General features: G+C 40.0%; 1 long non-coding RNA gene across 1 annotated transcript in view; it reads left to right on the forward strand.

Annotated features, from left to right (window-relative positions):
- Positions 1-2410: 2410 nt before the first annotated feature.
- The window catches only part of LOC102455542 (uncharacterized), a 60188-nt gene continuing 50111 nt past the window's right edge, over positions 2411-12487 (forward strand). Inside the window, exon 1 of the long non-coding RNA XR_012901536.1 lies at positions 2411-2805. This is a non-coding gene — a long non-coding RNA (uncharacterized LOC102455542). The remainder of the gene's footprint in view (positions 2806-12487) is intronic.

Here is a 12487-nt window from a genome sequence, read left to right on the forward strand (position 1 = left end):
AAAAGTAAAGCTAGAGACTGTTGAGCAGTGACATTATATTCCTCCCTGTTAAGATCTTTCTGTTGGTTGTGCCTGCTGTAGTTAAAGTTGCAAAACATTTCCATTAATCCTCCCTTCCCCCATTCAAAACATGCCAGCATTTTCTGAAACATTCATCTTTTGGACTATAATTATCCATATCCAAGGATCAGGAGATAGTCAGAGCTGACCATTAAAGCTCATAGGTCAAATCTGAGAGATTATCAAACAAAACCAAGCTCTTATTGCAGATCTAGAGAAAATCATCTTTCCAGTGACATTTGGCATGATATTTAAGTCAGAATATATTTTACAAGTTTGAGTCTCAATCTTCATATAAAAACATATTCAAATAAACACAGAGACTCATCATAATATAAGATGTCATCTACCAACCAACCTACATTTCTTATTTCCCTGTGATTACATTGTTTTTGACATACCTTTCCTCTTCACCCATAAATATCCTTAAACCACAACTCTGATGTAACGAGAAGCTGCCTTAAGACCAGATAATACACATTTGACTTACATTCTACAGGCCAAACATATGTTCATCATATTACTTAAATATTTTAAATTCACGGTAAACTAAACATTGGGCCACATAGTTGAGAGAAAATTGTAGACAGAAACATTCTGGTATTTCCATGCTCTTGTTATATATAGATTATGTTAATGGATTTTTACTTCCAGTCGTCTCCAGTTCATCCACTACAACATTTTTACATAGTTAATCATGTATATATTAAATTATAAACATTAAAACAACATAGCAATATTGTTTGCTATTTCCATTAAAATTACAATTTGGAACATTTTATAGCTTTATCATTTCCAAAAACACTAGCAGAAACTTTTCAATGTTTTGCATACTTTTCATTTTTTTAACCAAAAACAAATATATTTTGTTTCTTAATCAATTACTCATTTTTTGGTTATCCAATTAATCAATTTTTGGTTATCCAAATTAAAAGGAAAACATTAATTTAAAAAAAAGCAAATGGCTGCCTGGTGGAAAACTCTAGAGAAGAAGTGAGATCAAGTGGCATGAGAGCACAGGTATAGTTACCACAAAAGTAAGAGCTTTATTAGTAGAACTGCTCAGAAAAAAATAAAATATTAAAATGCTCTAAAAATGTCATTTATTTCCATCATCACCAATATTTTCTTACCAGCTCTGCTTATTAATAATTATTTGGAAGAAACTTAGTGAATCATCACCATGTCCCACTGTAATTAAACATAAAGGCTACGTCTACACTGGCCCCTTTTCCGGAAGGGGCATGTAAATTTCAAAGTAGGAATAAGACCCTCCGGAAAAGGGCACTTTTTCCGGAGGATCGGGGCCAGTCTAGACGCTCTTTTCTGGCTTTTTTAAAAGCCGGAAAAAAGCGGCGGACATTTTTATTTAAATGCCGCGGGGGATATTTAAATCCCCCGCGGATTTCCCTACGACGACTGGTGAAATTTACATGCCCCTTCCGGAAAAGGGGCCAGTGTAGACGTAGCCACAGTGTTAATATATCATCTGGTAGTTCTCACTTTTATTATCTTTTAAACATCCTGGCTACATCTACACTGTAGCCTTCTTGCGGAAAAGCTTATGCAAACGAAGCTCGGCGTGTAATATTGCTGTGCTTCATTTGCATAATTAATGAGCAGCCATTTTTGTGTAAGAGGCTTTTATGCCAAAGAGCTGTATAGATGGCTCCTTTTTGCGCAAAAACCCCTTCATTTTTTGAGGAAGAATGACTCTTGCGCAAGAGAGGGGTTTTGTGCAAAAAGGAGCCATTTACATTGCGTTTTTTTGTGCAAAAGCCTCTTGTGCAAAAACAGCTGTAGTTGTTGAAGCCTATGTGATCTTTGAATACAGAGTAACAGGCATTATACAGGCAGTCCCCGGGTTACGTACAAGATAGGGACTGTAGGTTTGTTCTTAAGTTGAATTTGTATGTAAGTCGGAACTGGTACATATTGTAGGGGAAACTCTAGCCAAACATTCTTTTTAGTTTTGGATAGCATAGGGAAAGGTTAACTCCCCTCTAATGTTTGTTTTGCTGTCTGTTCCCCTGTTCAGAAGATTTCACATCTATTTCTGTCCCTGTGACAAACTCAGGACTAAAGGAGTAACTCATCAAATACCAAACAGCTCTGCACCATGCTTTGAGCTAATAGCTTTATTTCCACACACCACCCAGGGTTCTAGGAGGAGGGTCCTTTTTTTGCTAACACAATGAGGCCAGCACTTTGTTTGTTTTGGTGGAGTCTTTGTTTGCCCAGGGAGCCCAGCATGTATAGGGGGAGGAGGGGCGGAGAGGCTGCTTTTGTCTGCTGTTCGGCAGCCTGTTGCTCAGGGGAGGGGGCAGCCTGTTGCTGGCAGGGGGGGAGGGGGGAGGCGTGCAGGATGCGAGGCCGCGGGGGGGGGGGGGGCAGCGGGCGTGGGGAGGCACTTTTCCTCTGCCCGGCAGCTCTGCGGGATCCCTGTCCCTGTGGCCAGCTGCTGCAGGCAGAGGCCAGTTGGAGCCGGCCGAAGAGGAGGAGGAGGTGGATTCTAGGACCCAGGTGAGCGAGCCCCGGGGACGCTGCTGCGCTCTGGGAGCCCGGCATGTATAGAGGGGAGGAGGGGCAGAGAGGCTGCTTTTGTCTGTTCGGCAGCCTGTTGCTCAGGGGAGGGGGCAGCCTGTTGCTGGCAGCGGGCGTGGGGAGGCACTTTTCCTCTGCCCGGCAACTCTGCGGGACCCCAGTCGGAGCCGGCCTGAGGAGGAGGAGGATCCTAGGACCCAGGTGAGCGAGCCCCGGGAATGCTGCTGCGCATGTGCGGGAGTTGCCTCACCCCGTTCGTATCTAGGGATCCGACGTAAGTCGGATCCACGTAAGTCGGGGACTGCCTGTACTCCAAAATCTAGGCATCATGGACACAACTAAGGCTATGTCTACACTGCACAGTTATTTTGCAATAAGCTTTTCCAGAATAGTTATTCTGAAATAGCTTATTTTGAAATAGCATGTCTACACTGCAGGGAAGCCTCAAAATTAGTCCAAGGCATCCCTAATTTAGAGCCCCAGAAGGAACAACTTAGAATGGCCCTGGTGAGGGGCTATTTCAAAAAAGCAGCAGTGGAGCAGCTACACATGTCTTATTTCAAAATAGCTGTTTCAGAACAGGTGCTATTCTTCATAGAATGAGGTTTACAGAAGTTGGAATAAGCCGTCCATTATTTCAAAATTATTTTGAAATTTCAAAAATTATTTTGAAATAACAGAATTGCTGTGTAGATTCTCAAATAGTTATTTTGCAATAATGGACGTTATTCTGAAATAACTTTGCTGTGTAGACATACCCTTAGGCTGCATCTAGGTTGGCATGATTTTGCGCAAATACTTTTAAGGGAAAAGTTTTTCTGTTAAAAGTATTTGTGCAAGAGAGCGTCTATACTGGCATGTGCCTTTGTGCAAAAGATTTGCTTTTGCGCAAAAGCATCCGTGCCAGTGTAGATGCTATCTTGCGCAAGAAAGCTCCACTGGCCATTTTAGCCATCGGGCTTTCTTGCGCAAGAAATTAACATTGCTGTCTACACTGGCCCTCTTGCACAAGAGGGCTTATCCCAGAGCGGGAGTGTCAGAGTATCTGCACAAGAATATTACATTACATTTATACATTACAAAGTCAGTGTTCTTGCGCAAATACTCGTGGCCAGTGTAGACAGGGCAGCAAGATTTTGCGCAAAAGCAACTGCTTTTGCGCAAAATCATGCCAGTCTAGACACAGCCTAAGAATACAGAGATTAATTCTGCCTATGACCTTGGTTTATACTTTTAACAAATTGTTTAACAAAGGCATTTTCATTTCTATTCTACCTTTAATTTTAAACATGCAACAACATATCTAATGATGGAAATGAGCCTTGATTGTGAAACTATATTTATTGCCCTATATTTATTTTAGTTTAGAGGGTGACTTTTTATAAATTGCATTGTAGAGATCCATATATATTGTGTTGCAGTGATTTCTGGATCCAATATGTTTAGTATACAAGTTACTGGTTTTTTTATTAGGATTCAAAAGCCAAACTGCATCTTTTCTTGCTTCTATATCATACTCAGTAACATTTTCAGTAGGTTAAATTTTGCCTTCAATTACAGTTTCATTGTCTCCAGATTCTGTCCTCACTTTTTTTTGCCCAACCCAAGTGAAGACAGTGGGGAACACAGAGGTAAATAAGGCAAATTTGGCCCTAAAACAAAAAATTTACAATTTCAGGTATAGAATCATAGAATCTTAGACCTGGAAGGGACCTTGAGAGGTCAAGTCCAGTCACCTGCCCTAACGGCAGAACCAAGCACTATCTAGACCACCCCTGATAGATGGCTGTCTAACCTGCTTTTAAATATCTCCAGTGATGAAGACTCCACAACCTCCATAGGCAGTTTATTCCAGTGTTTAACCACCCTGACGGGAAGTTTTTCCTAATGTCCAATCTAAACCTCCCTTGCTGCAGTTTAAGCACATTGCTTCTTGTTCTATCCTCAGAGGCCAAGGAGAACAATTTTTCTCCCTCCTCTTTGTAATACCCTTTTAGATACGTGAAAACAGCTATCATGTCCCCTCTCCGTCTTCTCTTTTCTAAACTAAACAAGCTCAGTTCTTTCAGTCTCCCTTCATAGGTCATGTTTCCTAGACTTTTAATCATTTTTGTTGCTCTTCTCTGGACCTTCTCTAATTTCTCCACATCTTTCTTGAAATATGATGCCCAGAACTGGACAAAATATTCCAACTGAGGCCTAATCAGCATGGAATAGATCGGAAGAATGACTTCTCGTGTCTTGTACACAACGCTCCTGTTAATTCATCCCAGAATCACTTTTGCTTTTTTTCCTACAGTGTCACACTGCTGACTCATATTTGACTTGTCATCCATTATGACACCCAAATCCCTTTCAGCAGTACTCCTACTGAGACAATCACTTCCCATTCTGTATGTGTGAAACTGATTGTTCCTTCCTGAGTGGAGTACTTTGCATTTGTCCTTAGTAAACTTCATGATGAAATATGAGCCATAATAAAATCCATAGTCTCCTTCCATATCTGTACTGGTTCTGCAATGCTAATGGAAGCAGACAGTAGCAGATTATTTATTTCAGAGGGTTAGGTATGTTAGTTTCTTTGGGTATATCCATACTGCACTCTTATTTTGGAATAAGCGATACTAGAAGAAATACTCCAAAATAGCTTATTTTGAAATAGCGCATCTACGCTTCAGGGAAGCCTCAAAATTAGTCCAAGGTAGGCTAATGTTGATGTACTACCTCGATTTAGAGCCCCAGGAAGCACTAGGAAGTAATTACTTTGAATGGCCCTAGAGAGGAAATATTTCGAAATAGCAGCCGTGGAGCATCCATACTACAGCTATTTTGGAATAGCAGTTTCAGAAGAGGTTTTATTTCTTGTGGAATGAGGTTTACAGAAGTCAAAATAAGCTGTCCATTATTTTGAAATAATGCTGCTCAGAGCCAGCCCAAGGTACAGGCCAACCTGGCTACCACCCGGAGTGCCCCATTGTAGGGGGCGCCGCGCGGGGCTGCCAGGCGGGGCAGGAGTGGCACCACGCGTGCTCCACACACCCGGGGCGGTGCCACACATGCGCTGGGCGCCCAGGGGTGGGGCCGCGCATGCGTCGCGCTCCCTGGGGCGGCATCGTGCTCCCGGGACCCAGGGCATGTGAATGGCTCGGGCCGGCCCTGACACTGCTGTGTAGACATACACTTTCAGTAAAAATAACAAGGGGTCTTGTGGCTTCTTAAAGACTAACAACTGTATTTGGGTATAAGCTTTCATGGACTGGAGTCCACTTTGTCAAACTATTTGTGACAGTAAAGTAAGCTGACTTGAATATACAAAAGGAGTTAAGCTTCTGATTAAGAAGTAGCCATTTTTGTACAGTCTCTTTGCAGTGGAAGAACGCTTTAACAAATTTTGTTTTTACTTGCTCTCATCTGTAACTGCATTAAAGTTAGTAAATAACTATTGAATGCATCCAATTCTAGAAAGTAATGTTATTTTCACTGATAAGCCTTGTACTGAGTGACACTTACTGAAACAATTAATCATTTCCTTGAATCAAGTGAAAAAAACCCACCTTTCTTTTCCCCGGGTGTTTACTTCTTTTTCCAAAAAGTAGCATTCTGCACCTAGTGTTGTCTGTATTACGTACCTTTGCAGATAGTGCAAATATTGTCACCTGGTAGGAATACACAAGCTTTGCATTTGCATGCCTGTTGTATTGTCAAGTGACATTTAGCATCATTTACTTTTGGCTGCCATTTCCTTGTCTTGCATAATACATTTTTCTTACATTAAAAACTGAAGCTTAGGGAAATTTTAAAGTTTGAGAGCACCTGTGGGATGACAGCATGATAGACATCTGTGAAATAAATGCAGACTTATGGTGAGCAGGATCAGCTGCAACCCCATAAAGTGACATTTTAGGATATGGCTGGCTTAAATTGTAGACTACTGAACAATTACAGAGAAACATTACATCATGTAAAACTGTAGCATGAGGGAAAAAAGACAGCAGTGTTTAGAGCTGCAGCTGATCCTGGTTGCCATATGGCATGCCAGTCTCAGTAATAGCACTTACATTTCTTCAGGAAGGGCTCTTAAATATCTGTTAGTGAACAAAGAAGTACATATATTTTAATAGAAATTTGCAATCATATGCACTATGAACTTTATAAAGTCAAGGAATATGTCATAATCAATTTAGCCACTTAAATCGGAATGGCATTTTAATAGTTTTTTGTTGCAGTTTATTATAAATGCTGCTTTTTAAAAATTATGATTGTGCATATGATTAATAACAACTCTCATTAAAACAAAATAAAACATAAAACCCAAACCCAAAAAACAAATAATTAACGTAGCTACCTGCTTTCTTGTAGTAGAATGATTTTCTTGCTAATACACAAGATTTTCATGTGTTATTTACATAACTTTGCCAAACTGACTGTTGGTGTTTTCTGAGTTCCTGATGGGAAGCCAGTTGAAATCAATGGAAATATTTCCTTTAACTAGAATGAGCTTTGCATGAGTGTGAGGGGCCTACTAATCTATTTCTGTTTTCCAGTGCATGTAGTAAATGAAATATACATGAAACCTCTTTCCTGTAAAGTAGTCCAAACTTGGTCCATCCAAAATGCTATGATTGTGTATAAAGGAATCAAGACTTGCAAGGACCAGCTAGTCCCTCTTGTTAGTATGGGTGAGCTTTAAGATTTAGGACTTTTGGGTGATAGTGAATAATCAGCTGAACATGAGCTCTCAATGCTGAGGCTAAAAGGGATAATGTGATCCTGGTGTATATAAACAGGGAGATTACATTACCTGTGTATTGGCATTGCTGAGACTGCTACTGGAATACTATATCTAGTCCTGGTATGCATACTTCAAGAAGGATGACTATGCTTCAGAGAAGAGTCATGAGAATGATTGAGAATTGGAAAACATGTTTTATAGTGAAAAATGTTAGCTTTTTATTGAGAAAGTTTGATCACAATCCATAAGTATGTACACAGGGAAGAGAAGTTTTATTATACAGGGCTCTTTAATTTAGCAGACAAAAGTAAAATAAGATAAAATTACTAGAAAATGAAGCTAGATAAACTTTAAAAGTAAGGTGCAAATTTTTAATACTGAGGTTAATTAACCATTGCAACAATTTAACCAGTGATTTTGATGGATTTACCATCACTGAAATTTTAAAATCCATATTGGATGTTTTTCTAAAAGATACTTTTCATATGAGCAAATAGAGGGACATTGTGTTATTCAGCAGGTTACATGGGATGATCACAATAGTCCTTTCTAATCTTAACCTCCCTCAAAAATAAATCTATAAATTTATAAATCCAGTCACTTTGTATTTTTGTGAATCTATAGCTGTTCATGGAGTCCCTTATAATTTTCAGGGATTATTCTGATAGACACTGTTTCATGCTGATGTTTTCTGATCTATCCTGTAGTTTATTTATTCTGTGTAACTACTCCTGTCTTACAGTATCCTAGTCAGATGTCCAAGAATAATGTTTGTTTTGCAGTTTGCAATTTTCCAGAGCTTTTCTTCCTGCTAGGAGAGTAAATGTATTTTTCCATCAGTCACTCTGCTAGAAGTCAGCCAGCCATTCTCAAACTTATGGATGATGCTCCTGCAGTCCTACCTTAGGCAAAAATCCCATTGGTTTCAAAGCATTAGTGGGTTGGGCTTTATCAAAAGCAATTTAAAACCAGTTTGGCAAATCACTAGAAAATAAACTGAAGGGAAAAATTCCATAGTGACAGAAAAAAGGAGTATATTACTAAGCAGAGCTTTTAATGTCTAAACTCCATTGGGCTGATTATCAGTGAAAGTGGCATAAATCAGGAGTAATTAATGAAGTTACAATAATGTAAAACCCATGGAGGTAAAGAGAGAATCAGGATCTATGATATTCTAAGGTAAATAAATTGAGTAAACATCACTGTGCGTAAGAGTTTTTATTCACAGCCTAGTATCTACTGAGATTTCTCTTTTTATCTTTGGTGACAGAGGTTCTTTTCACTACGGGTACATCTACACAGTATTGCATACCTTGAAATAAGCTATTTAATTTGAAATAGCTTATTTCAAAATTTGGCAATAACTACACAGTGCTAATTTCAAAATTAATTGATATTCCAGTGTCTTCCTTAATCCTTGTGCAATGAGGTTTTTTAGGAATCTGGAATGAGAAGCCTGTTATTTTCAATGTATCTGGAAATAATGGGCATTCTATTAAGATTTGCAGAATGCGATTTTGGGATAATGGATATGGTGGCATTCTTGGAAATGCTTCCAGTTCCACGCGCAGGGCCAGGTAGGCAGGCAGAGCTTCAGAGTCTCAATGCGTGGATGAGACGATGGTGTAGGGAAGAGGGGTTTGGATTTATTAGGAACTGGGGACACTTTTGGGAGAAGGGGAGCCTATAGAGGAAGGATGGGCTCCACCTAAACCAGGGTGGAACCAGACTGCTGGCACTAAACATTAAAAAGGCCGTAGAGCAGTTTTTAAACTAAGAGATGGGGGAAAGCCGATTGGTGCGGAGATGCATGTAAATCGGAAGGAGACTTCTCTTAGAGGAGAATCCATTGATAGAGATTCTCTAAGCTGTAGTCAGAAAGAGAGGAGGGGAGAGGGTAAACCATGGGCCAGAGCAGACAAACAACCGCATACAAAGGAATCCAATGCATCAGGGAAGGGCAGACAAATAACCAGTGGCAAATTTCTAAAGTGCTTGTACACAAATGCTAGGAGTCTGACTAATAAGATAAGTGAACTAGAGTACCTCGTATTAAATGAGGAGATTGACATAATAGGCATCACTGAAACCTGGTGGAATGAGGAAAATCTGTGGGACACAATCATACCAGGATATAAAATATATAGAAAGGATAGAGCAGGCCGGGTGGGTGGCGGAGTGGCACTGTATGTGAAAGATAATGTAGAATCAAATGAAATAAAAATATTAAGTGAATCAACATGTTCAATAGAATCGCTATGGATAGTAATTCCATGCTCCAATAATAAGAAATTAGCAGTAGGGATATATTACCGACCACCTGACCAGGACAGCGATACTGACATTGAAATGCTGAGGGAGATTAGAGAGGCTACCAAAATAAAGAACTCTATAATAATGGGGGATTTTAATTACCCCCATATTGACTGGATACATGTCACCTCAGGAAGAGAAGCGGAGATAAAATTTCTCAATGGCTTAAATGACTGCTTCTTGGAGGAGCTAGTGCAGGAACCCACAAGGGGAGAGGCAATTCTCGATTTAGTCCTGAGTGGAGTGCAGGATCAGATCCAGGATATAACCATTACTGGACCGCTTGGGAATAGTGACCATAATATAATAACATTCAACATTCCTGTGGTGGGAAGAACACCTCAGCAGTCCAGCACCCTAGCATTTAATTTCAAAAAGGGGAATTACACAAAAATGAGGAGGTTAGTTAAACAGAAATTAAAAGGCACAGTGACTAGAGCCAAATCCCTGAAAGCTGCATGGAAACTTTTTAAAGACACCATAATAGAGGCCCAACTTAAATGTATACCCCAAATTAAAAAACATCGCAAGAGACCTAAAAAAGAGTCACCGTGGCTTAACCACCATGTAAAAGAAGCGGTGAGGGACAAAAAGGTATCTTTTAAGAAGTGGAAGTCCAATCCTAGTGAGATAAATAGAAAGGAACATAAACACTGTCAAATCAAGTGTAAACATGTAATAAGAAAAGCAAAAAAAGATTTTGAGGAACAGCTAGCCAAAAACTCAAAAAGAAATAACAAAATGTTTTTTATGTACATTAGAAGCAGGAAGCCTGCTAAAAAACCTGTGGGTCCCCTAGATCAGGGGTCTCCAAACTTTTCAGCCCGAGGGCCGCATTAACTATCAAACAGCAGTTCGGGGGCCGACTACACACTTGAGGTCCAAATAAAAAACAATCAAAACATGGATGTTGTTTTTAATTATTTATTTAATATTATTTTATTCAGTTATTATTTAATAACACATTCATACACTACACATGAACACCTGTATTAGTGTGAATGGTGAAATTGTTTCCTGGATGCCAAAATAGCAGACATTTCTGGCTTTAGATTTGTTGTCCCTAACATCAACAGTGACCTGAGATTATCATCGGACAAGTTTGTTCTCAAATTGTTCTTCACGTATTTCATTCTTGAAAATGTTTGTTCACACAGGTATGTTGTTCCAAAGATTGAAAGGTACCTTGATGCAAAAGTTTTGACATTAGGAAAGTCTTCCTTGGGCAAAAACTGGTAAAAACCCACCAGTCCTATTTTGAACTTGTCCCTAAGGAGGTCATTTGCTTGCAACTCAATGACTTCCAGCTGCAGTTCATCTGGGCAACTGGCCACATCTGCTTCAAATGGGTTTTGAAACAATCTCACTTCTTCTGCCTTTGAATCCAAAAAGGTCTCCACGGGCCGGATGAGAGGGCCTCGCGGGCCGCATCCGGCCCCCGGGCCGTAGTTTGGAGACCCCTGCCCTAGATGAACGAGCTATAAAAGGAGCAAACAAGGACGATAAAGCCATTGCGAAGAAACTAAATGATTTCTTTGCTTCAGTCCTCACAGCTGAGGACGTTGGGGAGATTCCTGAATCTGCACCGTCCTTTTTGGGTGATGAATCTGAGGAACTGTCCCAGATTGAAGTGTCATTAGAGGAGGTTTTGCAACAAATAGAAAAACTTAATGTTAACAAAACTCCGGGACCGGATGGCATTCATCCAAGGGTTCTAAAAGAAATAAATGGGAAATTGCTGAGCTATTATCTGTGGTTTGTAACCTATCCTTTAAATCGGCTTCCATACTTGATGACTGGAAGGTAGCCAACGTGACACCAATATTTAAAAAGGGCTCTAGAGGAGATCCTGGCAATTACAGACCGGTAAGTCTAACTTCAGTACCGGGCAAATTAGTTGAAACAATAGTAAAGAATAAAATTGTGAAGCATGTAGAATAACGTAATTTATTGGACAAAAGTCAACATGGTTTCCGTAAAGGGAAATCCTGTCTTACTAATCTGTTAGAGTTCTTTGAAGGGGTTAACAAACATGCGGACAAGGGGGATCCAGTAGATATAGTATACTTGGATTTTCAGAAAGACTTTGACAAGGTCCCTCACCAAAGGCTCTTGTGTAAATTACATGGCCATGGGATAAGAGGGAAGGTCCTTTGTTGGATTGCGAACTGGTTAAAAGACAGGAAACAAAGGGTAGGAATAAATGGTAAATTTTCAGATTGGAGAGGGGTAACTAGTGGTGTACCTCAAGGGTCAGTCCTGGGACCAATCCTTTTCAACTTATTCATAAATGATCTGGAGAAAAGGGTAAGGAGTGAGGTAGTAAAGTTTGCAGATGATACCAAACTGTTTAGGATAGTTAAGACAGAAGCAGACTGTAAGGGACTCCAAGAAGATCTCACCAAACTGAGTGATTGGGCAACAAAATGGCAAATGAAATTTAATGTGGATAAGTGTAAAGTAATGCACATCGGGAAAAATAACTCCAACTATACATACAGTATGATGGGGGCTAATTTGGCTACGACAAATCAGGAAAGAGATCTTGGAGTTATCGTGGACGGTTCTCTGAAAACTTCCACACAGTGTGCAGCGGCGGTCAAAAAGGCAAATAGGATGCTAGGAATTATTAAGAAAGGGATAGAAAATAAGACCCCGAATATCTTACTGCCCCTGTATAAAACTATGGTACGCCCACATCTTGAATACTGTGTACAGATGTGGTCTCCTCATCTCAAAAAAGATATTTTGGCCTTGGAAAGGGTTCAGAAAAGGGCAACTAAAATGATTAGGGGTTTGGAACGGGTCCCATATGAGGAGAGGTTAAAGCGACTGGGA

Source organism: Pelodiscus sinensis, chromosome 1 (assembly GCF_049634645.1).
Source record: "Pelodiscus sinensis isolate JC-2024 chromosome 1, ASM4963464v1, whole genome shotgun sequence".
NCBI classification, from domain to species: Eukaryota; Metazoa; Chordata; order Testudines; family Trionychidae; genus Pelodiscus; species Pelodiscus sinensis.